The 16,930-nt window shown below is 48.9% G+C and overlaps 2 long non-coding RNA genes across 2 annotated transcripts in view; both read left to right on the forward strand.

Annotated features, from left to right (window-relative positions):
- Positions 1–16,930, forward strand: part of LOC146201362 (uncharacterized) — a 408,702-nt gene that overhangs the window by 318,680 nt on the left and 73,092 nt on the right. The window lies entirely within an intron of this gene.
- Positions 540–2,208, forward strand: LOC146201373 (uncharacterized). Its single transcript, XR_014705325.1, has 3 exons — positions 540–1,078; positions 1,166–1,305; positions 2,130–2,208. It is a non-coding gene; the product is annotated as an uncharacterized LOC146201373 (long non-coding RNA).

Below are 16,930 nucleotides of genomic sequence, written 5' to 3' on the forward strand. Positions count from 1 at the left end.
CATCACAGTTTGTGTACCTTATAGAGACTAAACAATCAACATCAAAACATCAAAGGAATATCGGGAACGAAGCCCGATGTGGCCGAAGCCAACTGGCTGCGAAACACAGGAATGACTGTCACCGTGGCTTGCACGAGGAGTCCCCGGTGGAGGGTCGTGTGTCGGATCTAGTTTCCCGCACTGCAATTGCCAACTCTTGCATAGTAGCTGCCACCTGCCTTACTGCAAGTGCAAACGTTCCTCTGTCGGCAGACACAGTTGTTTTCAATCGGAGAGCCTTCATGATCTTCTTGTATTTTCTTTTAAACAAACAGAACAGCAGACCACATACCTCCCACTCGTCGCTCTTGCCATCGATAGTAAGCACTGTTTGACAACGCTGACTCTCTTTAGCAAACTGGGGGGGAATTCTGTAACGCTCTCAATACAAAACCAGTCTCAAACCGCTCAACTTGCCCTGCTCCTATTGGTCGGCGGCCATATTGAAATTTTGCGTCATCACTGATCTCACCGGTGACTGCGCCTACGTCATCAACAAGACTAAAGTGGTGACGTTGCCCATGAGCTGAATATTGACTGAAATTGTGAGCGAAACGAGGTAACCCCAAAACCAGTCAACTGAGTAGAGCGAAAATGGCGGCTGTGTTCCTTGCGTTGCTATAGCGTTGCGCTGGCTGTGTGACAGTTGTGTCGGTGCGATACACGGCGTAGAAGGGAGGACGAAGACGCGTTTGAGGTACCGGTCTAGTTGTTCCGACTGTGTTCAACTCGGAAACCAGCAGAAAGTGGAGTGACTGTGCGGCGATTGCCGACGAACATCGATGAACGGGGGCTCACGCAGCTCACGGACGAGTGCGCAGCCACTGCGGCTGCATGCGCACCGCGTTTTTTTGCTATCGGGGGCTACCAGCTTGCGTCGGGAACGTAACATCGTTTGCATCGCATAGGCATCGATCAGCAAGTGCGTGCGCTGATAGCGGAAGCCATCGGGCGGAACGCTGATTGTCGTCAAGGCGCCGCGGTGCGATATGGAAAGAAGTCGCTAGGCAAGGGGTTCTACGTTGTGAACATCACAGTAGTGAGTAAATGTTGGTTTTGACTGTGTGCGTTTGGTTACGACTTCGAAACGTCCTTGTAAACTTGTATTGTGCCTATTTTATTACAGATCTGCGACGCGAACATACGCACTTTTGACCCTCGTTGCCCCGTGGGACCAAGGACTCCAAACAACGCGTTCGTCTAGCGGTACTCCTGCACGCCGAAAGGTGAACGAAGGCCTGCTAAACGCCTGCGACTTTTTCTTGGGTAAGCTGTAAAAAACCCGCGTCGGTTATTAAACGATATTGATTATATGCATTAATATGTGCAATCGACCACTTGCTGTAAGTTGGCTTCTCTGCAAGTCTTGTTTTCTAACCAAAAGGACTCGTTCCCCCTCGCAATGTTAAAAAACGAAAAGAGGAAAGATCTCTTTTCTTTCCAGCTGTTGTCTTCGAGATTACCCAGCGACACCTGACGAAAGTTCAATACCTGTATATACCTCAAAATACAGGACGAAGGGACTAGGGATTGTAGTGCCTTGCCCCCATTCGTTACGCTCCCTCCCTACGACACGTTCGCTACTCGAAAGTGTGAGTACGCTGCAAAAAGCGCCTGCTTCTTTTCGTTTCAGCAAGAACTAGAAGACTGTTGTGTGATAACGAGACCTTTTGGTTGGATTACGAGCCTTACAGAGAAGCTGACTTGTATTTCGGCGAGTGATCGATTGTCTGAATTCGCTGAAGCTGCATGCATAAGACGGACTAGTTATACATATGAATGCTTGTTAATGTACAAATTTAGTGTTATGGCACCAGGAACCAAATATTCAATGTTTGAAATCTCTTTACTGCCTAAGAAACCGTAGCGCTTGTGTTGTGCAGGTAATCTTAACACATTTTTGTTTATATCACTGTGAAGCTACAAGGCTATCCTTACAATGATGCTTGCTTGGACAGCCCTGTGACACGTTGCCAACATTCCTGTGAATGTTTACCACCTCACTGCGGGCTAGTTGGTATGGATCTTTGATTGTATACTAGAACATGCAAAAGGCGGACTTAAGTGGATGTCATTGTTTGGTTATGCAGGAGACAGTGACTACCCACTGGAGTCATGGCTGCTTACACCAATGCCAAGTCATCCCAGACCCAACTTGCTGTCCCTTCTATCACCCTGCAGCCTGGCACAGTTGGCTGTGGTCACTAGCTGTGTGGTAAACATGCTTAAACCGAAAAGTGTAGCGTTACAGCAATGTAATAAATATCCATGACGCTTATTGGAATCAGAAAATGGCACCAAAGATTTTTTACTGCCACATATACTCAGTAGAAGCACTTATTTCTTGGCCGCTGTATTTCACTCGAGTGTTTTTATTGAGAAAGAGACATCATACATACCAGCACACTTACCTTGATGTACAATGACCATACAACATTGACATGTATATTGCAGAATAATTATCGGGCTCAAAGAAGCCGCTCCCTTTCAACATATTGAAGCTACCTATACAAATAGGTACTGTATGCATGGTGCAGTGTGCAAAACGCTTACATATCAGAGGTAAAAATGCCAGCTGGATGGTATACTACTAGAGATCTTGCTCGCAGTGCTAAATGCTGTAACAGCTGTTAGGAGAATGGTGTACAAATACTAGGCTGCAGTGCCCACATTGATTGCTGAATGATTACAAAATTCTAGTGAAAATAAAATAAGCATCACACATACATTGTTAAGGCAATGTGTGAGCAGATGTTATGTACACTAATAAAACGTGTAAAACTGCAAGGGGACTGCTGAGCAGCTCTAAGACAGTAGAGGCAGCTAAAACATGAACGTTCAAAAATATTTTACACCGTAAACATGGTAGAACGAGGGAAATAAGATGGTTACTCAATACAAAACAGCACTAAACAAGGGTTGAGGAGGAACCTTGGTTTGCTAGGCAAAATGCCTCGGCGGCAGCTTTTCGATGGAGGCGAAAAGCAAGACGCCCGTGTGCTGTGCGATGTCCGTGCACGTTAAAGAACCCCAGGTGGTCGAAATTTCCGGAGTCTTCCACTACGGCGTCTCTCATAGCCCGAGTTGCTTTGGGACGTTAAACCCCACAAACCAACCAACCAACCAACCAACCAACCAACCAACCAACCAACCAACCAACCAACCAACCAACCAAAATCGAAATGTGGGCACGGCTTGCAAACTGAGGCTCCCCTCAACCCTTGTTCAGCGCTCTTTCATACACCATAAATATGTGATAAGCACCTCTTTACATAATTGTCACCTACTTTTGACCTTGGAATTTATTTTCCAAGTTGTTTTCACCAAATAATCAGAAAAAGCATCTTTTGAGCAAACTGGCTTTTCAATTGAAATGGTTTGTACATAATGCACACAACACGGAAAGGTAGTAGAATGAGGAATGTGTGTAAAATGAACATCTTTTTGAAACACTGCACAGACTCCATGATGACACTTCAAAACTAGCACACATTCTTCGCCTTCGAGGTAATCTGCACACCTCACTGGTGGGCCCCTTGTTTATAAGACTAGGGAAATTTAGCAGATTCACCAGCTCGCCTCCGGCATCGCGCACCAAGCTTGCGTGATGTGTTTGCCTTTCCCGACGAAAAGGGGGGGGGGGGGATACCGTTCAACATGAACAGACACTGACAACGTTTCAACAATGTGCCACTAACAAACACAGCCTGCTGCGCGAAATACAACATACTGCACATCCCTGTCCAGACCTGGCTGAACAAGCTCGTCCTCTCCTCGGTCACTATATCAAATTTCTGAATAAAGTATTTTCTTTCTCTGAACACACCAAAGGAAGCATTAACATCACAGTTTGTGTACCTTATAGAGACTAAACAATCAACATCAAAACATCAACGGAATATCGGGAACGGAGCCCGATGTGGCCGAAGTCAACTGGAGGAGTGACTGTCACCGTGGCTTGCATGAGGAGTCCGTGGTGGAGGGTCGTGTGTCGGATCTCGTTTTGCCACCTGCCTTACTGCAAGTGCAAACGTTCCTCTGTCGGCAAACACAGTAATGTAGCTTTCATGATCTTCTTGTATTTTCTTTTAAACAAACAGAACAGCAGACCAAATACCTCCCACTCGTCGCTATTGCTATCGATAGTAAACACTGTTTGACAACGCTGACACTCTTCAGTAAGCTGATGACTTAGTCGACTTTCATGCCCAACGCTTTCACCACGCTGATCACTGCAGGTTCGGAGCCTTCATTGTTTTCAATCGGATTTTTCCAGCTGCTCACGACATCCGCACAGGACCTCGATTTCAGGCGACGCACGGAAAATAGCAACTAGCCGAGGAATCCGCTGTTTTCTGGCAAGCCGCCATGTGCACTCTTTGACACCGTCAGCGTGCCCTCGCGGAGACAAAAAGTTACTAAAGAGCAAATTTAATTGCGAAGCCTAAAACGTATCTCGTTATGCTTCATGTTAGCTAGTTGTAAATACAGTTCCTCAGCAGAATAAATATTTATTAATTTTATTTACTGCGTATTAACTGCGCCATTTCATAAAAACTTAGGAGACGGTCCCTCGTTGGACTCGGCTAGCGTTGCGACAAATGTGTAGCAGTAGGCACGACCGCGGAACGGGGACCTCAGGGGCGGAGTCATGCTGCGAGTCGCTGGCAATTGGTCGATTCCGTAATCCATCACGATCGACGTCTTAAGGTCACGTGAAAGCCGCGTCAATTTGACGTCACGCTCTACAACTTGAGAGCGAAATTGAGAGCGTTATAGAATTCCCCCCCTGATGACTTAGTCGATTTTCGTGCCATTCGCTTTCACCACGCTGATCACTGCAGGTTCGTAGCCTTCATTGTTTTCAATCGGATTTTTCCAGCTGCTCACGACATCCGCATAGGACCTCGATTTTAGGCGACGCACGAAAAATAGCAACTAGCCGACGAATCAGCTGTTTTCTGGCAAGCCGCCAGGTGCACTCTTTGACGCCATCAGCGTGCCCTCGCGGAGACAAAACGTTACTGAGGAGCGAATTTAATTGCAATTTCTAAAAGGCGGAGACTGCTGACACGCACCGTGACACAAAATGCTGCTGCTACGCACAAAATACGTCACCCTACGTCATCATAAACTAAGCAAAAGAAAAAAAATGTGCACAACAGCACGTGAAACATTTATAATACTAATTTATAATTTATAACTTAAAATTGTGGCTTAAAATAGGTTATTGTTCATTTTCTTTATAAATTTAACTTAAGTAGGTATCGGCGGCGTTGGCGCGTTGGTCATGGCGTTGGTCGCGCACTTGTACCAGGGGTGTGAAACTCCCTATACCTCCCAGCGGCCACGAATTACAGGCGCTAGCGCCAAACTCCCCATTATAGGATTATAGCGGGCAGGGGCGCGTAAAAAATGGACTTGACGGGGGAGGCCGTATAGCGGACTGGTCCAAAAAAACGGTGCGCTGAAGGGGGTGTCGGTAGGCTGCTGCAAGCAGCGCGGGTCGCGCGCTCGCGTGCGCCCGGGAAAACGCTCTGCCCGTGGATTTTCTACCGCATCATCGTTCTGCCGCGGCGCGACCATGCGACCGGCTCGCGGCAGGAACAGTGTGATGGAAAGAAAAACCACAAACATAGCGCTCTCGAGGGCGCAGGCGCTCGCGAGCAAGCGTACCCGACCGCAGCAAGAAATAGCACAGAGAACAGCAGATACCGTTTCTCTTTTTTATTAGCTGCACGTGAAACAAATGAAAAGATGCGACAAGGTATCCCTCACACACGCGCACTTTACATAGCTAACAGTTTACAGTAGTGTTATGTGTTCTGCGCTAACATTGTAATCTTGCATGCTTGCTTTATCACTACAAAAGAACCCAGTTTGCCGGCACTGCTTCTGTCAGCATGTGTACAGTTGATATGAAATTAAATAAATGATGCACATATTCATTCTACGCATTCCATACCATCAAAGCAATGTAGAAACATGAGCAAATACCTGCGTTCTAGTTACCTAGTGGTTGGTATTTGATGCAAGTAATCACATGTCACTGCGCTATACATAACCAAAATGCATGATTAAAAATTTACACTACCCTTCCTGGAAGAACCGTCTTCTTCGAAACGCACGTCTCCCCACAGTACATGAAGGTAACAAGTTCAACAACACGAAACACAGCGGATATCGCCGACTGTAATGGCCAGCACAATGAGCAGACGAGATGGGTCCACGGAACTGGAGGTGCACGCAGACAAGTCTCTCGTCTCACGAAGGGGCGAAGAGCCAGCAGGAATGAGATGCACAGAGTAAAAGAACCGCGACGAAAAATCGCGACTTTGGCCGATAAGCCAACACGCAGAGAATTCACAGCGCTAGGCTACGCAGACGACCGACGCAGACGACAGTTCTAATTCAAAACGAGCGGAGTCGTAACGGTTGCAGCGGTTCACGCGACGAAGCAAGCCACGCAGCGCAGTCGGCGGCGCCGTCAGTGCGAGGGGAAAATTTAGGCGCGAGGGAAAAGTCCTCCTCTCAGCTTTTTCTTTCCTCCTTTCGCCCCCGCTTGGGAGAATTAGACGGGACGGAAGTGCCCCTGACTTTCCGCGGCCTGCTTGTACTCATGGTTTATTTCCATGCCTATTTTAGTCGAAGCGTTTCGCGTACTCATATATCAAATCCTCCTCGCTAATCTCCTTGCTAATCTCTGGATTAGCGAGGAGGATTTGAGAAATCCGCGCTTGGTTGCTCAATCAAGCACGGAGTTTGGAGGTTTGGACGCGCTTGATTGTGACATACAGTTGCAGACGAAGTTTTTCTCGTGTATATGAAACGGCGTAGTTAATACGCAGTAAATAAAATCAGTAAACATTTATTCTGCTGAGTAACTGCATTTACAACTAAATAACATCAAGCATAAGGAGATGTGTTTTAGAAAGGTCGAGGCTGGAGTCACGCCTGTGGCAGCATCCCCCCCACACCCCTGAACTTGCAGAGAGCCGGCTCCGTGAACTGCGCATGCGCGCCCAGAACCAAAGTGGAAAGGAGGATGCGTTGATTCTCTCGACGGATGTGACGTCAAATAACTTTTAGTATTTGCTTTTTTCTGGAAATAAGCCTCAAACTCAGATGCCAATTACCCCGTTTCACAGCGCCCGAGCCACCCGAACAAAAGCTGAATAAAACTTGAAATTTCTCCAACCAACACTTTTATTTTATAAAACCCGACGTTTCGGAGCCGGCTCGGCTCCTTCTTCAGGGGTGCATGACGCGGGGCTGCGTGCAGCTATAAGTAAAGGAATGGTCGAGGGGGAGAAGAAGGTGGGGGGGGGAGAATGGGGAGGGGGTGAGATGTGTGTGAAAGGAATGGGAAGGAAGGGGGGGGGGTTAGACGAGTGAGGGTGCCGCAGGTGCAGGTGTGCTCGCTGGCGACTTTTTTCTTTTCTTCTGTGAAGTGGCCAGGAGAGAGCGAAGACCTTGCAAGTATACAGCAGGGAGGTTGCCTATTGTCCGGTTGATGTTATTTGCGGTAGACTGTATGTGCCATGACTCGAGGAGGCGTCTTTTGCGGTAATTGGTCTCGGTCTCCAAGATGAACGTTTCTTTTGCGGTAATTGGTCTCGGTCTCCAAGATGAACGTTTCTTCGAAATTTATTCTGTGGTCGGAATCTTCTGAATGTTCAGCTACGGGGTTGCGTTCTCTTGAAAAATTTCGTACATCGTTCTTGTGTTGCCGAATCTGTCGAAATGTTTAGCTTTCGAACAAAAGCTGACGCGCTTTTCGGGCAACGGGTGCTCGTGCTTTGCGAGCCATAGGTCGCTTTTCATGCGTCGGCTTGTTGTAGTTTGCGGGGCATCATCCCGATAGATGCAAATTCGGTGAAAATCTGATTCAGTTCGTGGATTGTTGCCCTAAATTCAACAGCGCAGCCTTCGGTCCTGTCCCTGGCCTGTCTGCAGCCTCCGACTACGGTGAGTCGTACGCGAATGATGGTGTTTCGTACATGCCCGCGACTTCTAGGTAAAGCACTTGTCGGCGTTCTGCTACCGTCTTGCAGCTTTTTTAACGAGTTTTTACACGGCAGTGCAGCTATGCGGTAGTCACTATTACTGACGCGGCGTAATCACGCGACAGTCTCCGGGCGAAGGCATGTGGAGACTGCATAATGGCGTCGATCCCGTTTCTTCGCGCTTGAAACAACCGTTGCATACCTGCTGCTGTGCACCGATTGGTCGCCGGTTGCTGTTGTCTTCGGGGTGCACTGGGGTATTGGGACGTACGCGGCGACTTACAGATGATGTGAAACTATTTGTGAGTCGACAGTCACGGAAGTTTGTAATTTGCCTTTTTTTTTTTAAGGTTCTTCGTTTGTGGCCTAGTTTGTTTGGGCAGTAGCAGGCATTTTGGTGTGCGCCAGCGTGAACGCGCTGGTTTATGATCAGGAGGTTTTATTGCCTTCCTCGCAGCTTCAGCAGATAGTGACTGGGCCCATAGAAACGGTCGTGCTTCTGTCAAAAAACTCCTAAGGTATTCATACATGCGGCCCATACGTGGTGCTGCAGTGCAAGAGGTCAGCTTCTTTGCAGTGTCGACGAAGCGCTAAAGAAGGGGAGTTGCTGGCCAGCTGAGAGACAGTATAAATGTAAACTGGCCCAGTGCGAAATGAGCCTCGGAGTGAAATGTGCCTACTGCTCAGCACGAAATGGTTACAAGCTACGGGCGTATACCCGCACGAATTTATTGTGCTTATATGCTCACACGTTCCACTGTCGAGTACTCACATCGGTGCATGCAGCAATGAGGGTGACTCTTCGGCTATCATAGGTTCTTGCCCATGAGAGTATCTGCCCTTTTACTACCACATTAACTGCATTGGTAGAACTCGCTGAGCTTGTTTATATAGACTTAACACTTCGAATGCATGTAGCTACCGCCGAGTTCCCTAATATATATCTTTTGCCTGCTCCAACAGCGTCATCACTTTGAGAAAACTGGAAATGATAGCAGAAATAATGCCCCCATAAATAGTGGGCAGTGCTTCGCTTCAAGCTGCTGTCAAGGCCATTGACAGCTTATTTGAAAACAAAGCAATAATTAACCTGAGGTGGTATGTTTTGTTGAGGAGAGTGAGGCACTGTTGCATGTACTACCTCGTAATCCTGTCAAAGAGCTTGTAATTTGCTGCTATAAGCACTCTTCATTACAATTCCATGCAAGCCGCAGCATATTCCGCACTTACTGCACACATGATTTAACTTAGTCTCTTTGTTGCTATTTCAGGCCCCCGGCGGCGCCGCGGCGCGTCGGCAACAAGCGCGACAAAACGGAAGTTGCGGCGTGCGGCGCTAAGCAAAAAACGTAAAAGCGCAGATGCGTCAGTTGTGACGTGTCAGTGGGCGAGGCCTTGGAGGAGGGCCAGCCTTTGCGCGCGCTAAAAAGTTGAAAAGAGGAGGAAAGCCGCGAAGGCGCAGATATTCAAAATTTGATTGCAAATAACTCTGCTTCCAAATGCCGCATTTAAAAAATTTTTGCGGGAAGGTTATCTTACATCGACATTCTTTCACATACTAGGCATAGGGAAACTGTATTGCTATGGCTGTTTTGGGCCCCTTTAAAAAAAAAGTTGACTCACAATGGAGAAAAGAACAAGGAAACTAATTAGTAAGTATGCTAGTCACTAGGACGGAGAAATAAAGAGCATTAAGCAACAGGTGAACAACACAGAAGGTGAAAATTGGATAAATTCGATGGAAAAGAAACAGAGTGGAATTATACCGTAAGTGGAAAATGCACATCAGGAAGGAAGATTTCTTTGATAACTCAAGAGGCAGTGCCCTACTTTTTGAAGCTAGATCAGGGTGCCTAGAACACGCAGCTACAAAAAGAAATTTAACAATGGAGATGACGCATGTGCTGTATGTGGAAACTCCAGTGAAACAATTGACCATATTATACTCGAATGTAATGGTATCCATCCGGAAGTTGGTGCAGGCGCAATCACTTTTCCTGAAGCTCTGGGGTTTAGAGATAACAGTGGCCGGGTGAATAAACCGGCGGTGGAAACTAGCAAAAAACGACTGGAAGATTGGTGGCTTAAAAGCAGAGAAGTGACATAATGTTAGTAATGCAGGAACAAAAATTAAATAAATAGAATGATGGTTTAGTTAACCATTGTAAATCAATAATTAAGATATAGGGAGAAAAATCAGCATGATAGCTACTGCTACCACCCCGTTTCAAAGGGGACGCTCCTGTATTCAATCCATCCATCCGTACCAGCCGCGCTGTCTGCTGCCTACCGCGCTAAAGCTCACTTTAACTGCGCTCTCACATATTCGGCAAGAGGGCTGCTTGCACTGCATTTCAGCTCTCATTAAGTCGCAACAGACCTCAGCTATAACTGAAGCCACTGACTACAAGTTTCAGGGTGTGTGTTTTTTCTTGGACTGGAAGCGGTGCACGTATTTAACGCTTCTTGCTTGCGAAGGCTTCTGCGAAGTTTGAGCATCTTAGTCCCGGACATCCCGTGCTCACAAAGGGAAACCCAGAATTTCTATTCTAACAACAACTAAAGCATAGGCATTTATTGATATAAAATATATTTGTAATCTCTGGAACAATATGTGAAATGCTTCATTTTTATTGACATGCATATATGGTTCTTTCTGCGCACTGTACACTTGCTGACGTACGCGCAGTTTTATTTATATATTGTATATGCGAACAACACAGGAAACAAAGTCACGCAGCACTTCTCTTATGTATGTAATAACAAACACAGGCACATGTGGCAGAATTGCATGAACAGCAGAGCACAAACGAGGAACCTTTGCTTACAGCGGCTAAGGTACATCGCGGCCTGTGATTACACACAAGGTTTTGCCGAAGTCACCATCTTTTGAATAAAGAAGCTGACGAAGTTTCTTTTTTTTTTCTCAGATACACAATATGCACGAGACGCGGCCGGTTCATCGCGAGGAAGCTCGTTGGTAATGCCGCGCTTACGGTGAAACATGCGCCTAATATATAACTGCATCCATATGACATATGTGTAGCGCAAAAGGACAATCGAGGGACACAGAAAAGGTACACAACACAGGTGCTGTCTGTAGCGCCTGATTGTGTGCACTCTTTGTGCTACACACTGTCATGGAGCACCGTTACCGACTCGCCCAAGTTTCCATCCTTGTCAATGCTCTAAAAATGTTTCTCGCCAACAAATTAGCAGTTGCCGTTTACCTTCCGTCATTTCTATCGATGCTTCGTTCCCATTGTACAGAATGCGTACTTACGTAGCATCAGATAGCGCAGTAATACGTACGCTCCTTTTTCTAGCGGTAGCCCCTTTTGCCAAAAAAGCAAGTCTTCTCTGTGCACCACCGCTTTCTCTTTGGATTTTTCTCTGCAGTTTAGTGAGAGGCACTGGGGAAACAACAATCGGGAACCGCGCTTCACTGGCGACACAGTAAAAAAAGAAGGGATACAGGCGAGCACAGAACGCGCGCACAAAACGCGAAAAAAATCCGATGCAATCGTCGCCGAGCAGGTAGAAGTGCGGAACGACTCGCATGAGCAAACACCTACACCGTAAATAAACTGCTGCACCTTCGTGAAAGCAAAAGAAGCGCAGAAGCAGGTTTAACACGCACGCACAACACCAACAGATTGCCGCATTCTGAAGCGAGAAAACTACGTCGTCTGCTCAGGTGGTGATAATGATGATGATGATGATAGTGTTAGCCAGTCCCTTTGTAGCGGGTGGACACCAGATTGGTGTCCCACATGGAGGAAGAAAAAAACTAGAAGGGAGCGCGCGCAGCATCCGCAAGCCAACCTCCTCTGACGCCGCTCCTTTCTCTCTCGCGCAATGATTCTTGGGAATTTAGCCAACATAGTTGCCAGACTCAAAAGCAGTAGGGTACATGGTATTTTTTAGTGACTGGATGTCCCCGCGGAAAGCCTACCGGAGTGGTCTGCCGAAAGTTGTGCGTCTCGTCGTAACACACAAGTTTATTTGTTTACAATTGTTGCATTGTACTCCGTATTTATAGGCACACTAGTGAGAACTGCAGGTGGCCTTTTCATCTTTGGTTTCGTCAGGGAGACTACGAATTCTACATAACATTGCATGCCTGGGGAACTGGCTTCAGCGTCACAATGTGTATTGGACCTAAATGAATTTCTCGAGGAGTGCGCATAACAGGATACTCGCTGTTGGAGCGACAACACCGAGAGGTATATCAGTGTAGTTCTTGCATTGCGGCACGCAGCATTTCATATGGCAGTACTTTTTGTTGGGCTAGTTGGTTTGATTCCATGCTTGCGGGACTCGGCGCACAAAGACAGAGCACAAGAACACAACGGACGAAAGGATGAAGCGATGATCAGCGCTTCGTTCCCTCGACCTTCTTGTTCTCGCGAGCATCGTCTTTGTGCGCCGAGCCCCGCAAGCATTTTGTATGGCGCAGCTGAGGGGACCTAGCCATACTTCGCGAAATACACGGGTGCATTTCGCGGCGGCGGCAGCCCCCACGGGATCAGCCTGTCTAAAAGTCCAAAGTTCCATCCACCGCCTGCTCGCAGCGCGCGCCTCAGGTTTCTAGCGCAGGCGTCGCGTAGAGAAGGCCACGCGAAGGCATTCCTTCAGAGCGAAGCGTGAGAAACCGCAACCGGTTACCGCTTGCCGTATCACGTGACGGCTAATTTCCCAAGATTCTTTCCATTATATTTTTATGACTAGGCTTCACTTTTCCGCCGCGGCGCTCCCTCCTAGTTTTTTTCTTCCTCCATGGTGTCCCAGCTAAACACACACACACACGCACGCACACACGCACGCACGCGCACACACACACACACACACACAATTGTCTAAAGAGACATCAACTAAGAAGGTCACACGTCATTTCACCTGGTCACTTCACCTGCATGAAGTGACCTTCACAAGAAGGTCACTTCACCTGGACACACCCCACAACCGCGCCTACCCTCACCACACACTCACACCCCCACACCTGGCCCAAACTTCATCACAGTTGGCGAACTGCACTCCACCATTCGGCGAGCATTCTCGTCGAGCCGCAGTTGCTTTAAAGGGCCACTGTCCAGGGAAGGCCCTTTTAAGCAAAGGAGCCCAGTGTTTCGAGCAGGTACCGGAGATAGTCTGTGCAAAATGCTACAGTGACACGCGCGCCGCAAAGCATCGAAAATACAATTCAAAGCTCACTCATGCTCTCCTTTGGGAAGCCAGCTTCCCCGTTTCCTGCGCTGGCCCGACGGGCCACAGTAATGACGTACATACCGCGAACGACGTCCAGTGGTCCGTCTCGCTGACTGACGGGAGAAGGATGGGTGTCTACCGCTCGCTGCGCGCTTTTCCCTCGCCACGGCCAGACTGAACCCAGCGGCGCGCGCTCCCTCGGCCGTTTTTTTTTTCTTTTTTCCCGCTCGCGGAGTGCCACGCCCCACCTCCCGCCAAACGCGGAGGAGGAGAGGGAATTTTTGTTGCGGAGGCTAGACGACATCGGGCAGGAAAGTGGAAATCCTTTGCGAGGGAACGGAAGGAGAGAAGCATGATAGAATCGGGTGATTGCGGTGGCTGTAACTGCGTTATTAGTTACTCTTTTCAAAAACATTTTGCGGCCTTGCGTTCTAGGGGCGAAGTCTCACAGTTACCGGGGAAGAGAATCTTTTCGACCGGAGGGTGGACAGTGGGCCTTTAAAGGCCCCAATATAGTCCGACGTTTTCGACGCGACTCGCTGAGTCGGCGACGTCGGCCACGGCACGTCGGCTAGGACGGGCGCGTCAAAAAACTGCCGCTTCTACAGTCTGGCGCGGCTGGCGTGCCCGGTGCCGCGTCGCGCATGCGCACAAGACGCCCTCGAGGGCTGATACGTTTTCGGTGTGCATTTTCGAGCAGACGACAGGTCACCTACAGGGACGAACTGGCTGCCTATCGAGGCACTAATTATTGTTGTGATCAAGGCAATGATGCGGTGTGTTTACTGCGAATGTTCAAATGGCACAAAGCATGTACAGCCAGCCGTGGAGACGTCCAGCCCAGCAACGGTCTGAGCCCGCGTCGACGACGGCTACAGACGGAACGATCCCAGACGGCCATTTAAAAACCGGTGGGTAACCGGCGACACCAGGGATCGAACCCAGTACCTCCCGAATGCGAGGCGGATGCTCTACCACAAGGCCACCGCTTCGGTTTACGGAGCTTCTCCCAAACGCACACCCCTGGAAAAGCCGAGCGCCAGGCCGGGGGACGCTTGTACCCATTTTTACCGGTGGGTGTCCGGCGGTGGGTTTCGAACTAACCACCTCCCGAAGCGGTGGCCTTGTGGTAGAGCATCCGCCTCGCATTCGGGAGGTACCGGGTTCGATCCCCAGTGCCGCCGGTTACCCACCGGTTTTCAAATGGGTACAAGCTTTCCCCCGGCCTGGTGCTCGGCTCTTCTGGGGTGAAATGCTTGGGAAAAGGGGTCACGGCCCAAATAGTTGCGCCGATGTGGCAGTGATTCGTTCCGCCATCGGACAACAATAAGTCCGCCTTCCGCGGCAACAGCCCATTATGTGGCCCTTTTTTACTGCTCACAGAGTTGGGCTTAGAAGGCGCGGGCTCCTTTTCCAAGTCACGAGCCCTGGTAAGCCGAGCACCAGGCCGGGCCGTGGCTTGTACCCATTTGAGAAAACCGGTGGGTGTCCGGCCGGCAGTGGGAGTCGAACCCACTACCTCCCGTAGCCGAGGTATATCCGATAGGGTGCGGTGAAATCGCTCAGTCAGACCGTTAGTCTGGGGATGGTAGCTTGAGGTTGTCTTATGGAGGGTCGATGACGCACGAAGAACTTCGGATACGACTGTCGATAAGAAGGCCGTCCCGCGGTCGCTTAGAAGCACCCGAGGAGCGCCATGACGCAATACAATTGACCGCAAAAAGAAATTAGCTACCTCTTCAGCGGAACCAGTCGGTACAGGGGCCGTCTCAGCATCAGCGTGTAAGGTGGTCGACAGCTGTTATAATCCAATCGTTACCACCACTGGAGAGAGTTAGGGGACCATATAAGTCGAGGCCGACTACGTCGAATGGTGTGGCGGGACAGGGAAGGGGCTGTAGAAGACCAGCGGGGGAAGAAGTCGGCCGCTTGCGACGTTGGCACAGGTGGCAGGAAGCAACGTATTTAGCTACGGTGGTAGACAGGCCAGGCCAAAAGAATCGTCTTTTTACGCGGTCGTATCTTTTGTTAAAACCAAGGTGACCTGCGGTAGGTTCATCGTGGAAAGCTGCTAGTATACGTGGGCGAAGCACACGCGGTACGACTGGGAGCCAGCGAGTTCCATCAGGATAATACACGTAGCGGCGTAGTATGCCATCTTCAAGCTTGAAATTGTGAAGCTGTCGGCGAAGCCTAGCGTTGGGTTGGCTCGAAGCGCCGATAAGGCGGTCGATGATGGGCCGACAGTAGGCATCAGCTAATTGCTGTGAGCGGAGAGCGTGCTTGTTCTCAGAGTCGTCAAAAGAAACTGCCGTAATATGCGTCGGTGGAAGCGATGATCGGCTGTGGTCAGAGGTGGAAATGCATTGTGAAGAAAAACAGCAGGCTGATTCCGAAACCGGGCAGCGAGAAAGAGCGTCGGCGTCTTGGTGTTGGCGGCCCGATTTATAAACGACGTCGAAATGGTATTCTTGCAGGCGTAGAATCCAGCGGCCAAGTCTGCCTGTCAAATTTTTTTGCGAAGATAACCAGCAAAGAGCATGGTGATCGGTCACAACTGTGAAATGCCGACCATATAGATAAGGGCGAAACTTTTGAACAGCCCAGACGACGGCGAGACATTCCTGCTCGGTAATGGTGTAGTTTTTCTCAGCTGGAGTCATGGTCCGACTGGCGAAGGCAATCACTTTCTCACGTGAAGTTGCATCGCGCTGCAGAAGTACAGCGCCAAGACCGTGACCACTGGCATCAGTGTGCAGGATGGTAGGAGCGCTGTCGCTGAAGTGGCCAAGGACTGGATCTGATGTAAGGGCGTGCTTTAGGTCGTTAAAAGCAGTGTTGCACTGTTCAGTCCACACGAAAGGGCTGCGCGCTTTAAGTAGTTCATGAAGTGGCGCAGCAATGGTTGCAAAATGTCTTATAAATCGCCGGAAATAGGACGCCAGGCCGAGGAAACTGCGCAAATCTGTAGTCCGTTGCGGACGAGGAAAGTTCAAGACCGCGGTTATTTTTTCAGGGTCTGGGCGAATGCCGTCATGGCTAACCAGATGTCCTAATATTTTAATTTCCTTCTCTGCAAAGTGGCACTTCTTGGTGTTGAGCTGAAGGCCCGCTGAAGCAAGACACGTGAGGACTTCATTCAGGCGCGTGAGATGGTCAATAAAAGTTGACGAAAAGATAACAATGTCATCCAAGTAACATAAACAGGTTCTCCATTTGAGACCACGAAGTACAGTATCGATCATTCTTTCAAATGTTGCGGGTGCGTTACAAAGGCCGAAGGGCATAACATTAAACTCGTAAAGTCCGTCGGGAGTTGCGAAAGCGGTTTTTTCTTTGTCGTCCTCATGCATAGGTATTTGCCAATAACCTGAGCGGAGGTCCAATGTCGAGAAATATTCGGCACCTTGGAGAGAGTCAAGGGCATCATCAATACGCGGCATCGGGTAGACGTCTTTGCGGGTAATTTTGTTGAGTGCGCGATAATCAACACAAAATCGTACCGATCCGTCCTTTTTTTTTACTAATACTATTGGGGAGGACCATGGGCTTGTTGATGGACGAATAATATCGCGACGGAGCATGTCATTGACATTTTCTTCAATTACTTTTCGTTCCGAGAGAGAAACCCGATAAGGTCGTCGGCGTACAATTGAGTTACCTTCGGTAAGGATGCG

Source organism: Amblyomma maculatum, chromosome 2, assembly GCF_055883805.1.
Source record: "Amblyomma maculatum isolate TAMU_Amacu chromosome 2, ASM5588380v1, whole genome shotgun sequence".
Classification (NCBI taxonomy): domain Eukaryota; kingdom Metazoa; phylum Arthropoda; class Arachnida; order Ixodida; family Ixodidae; genus Amblyomma; species Amblyomma maculatum.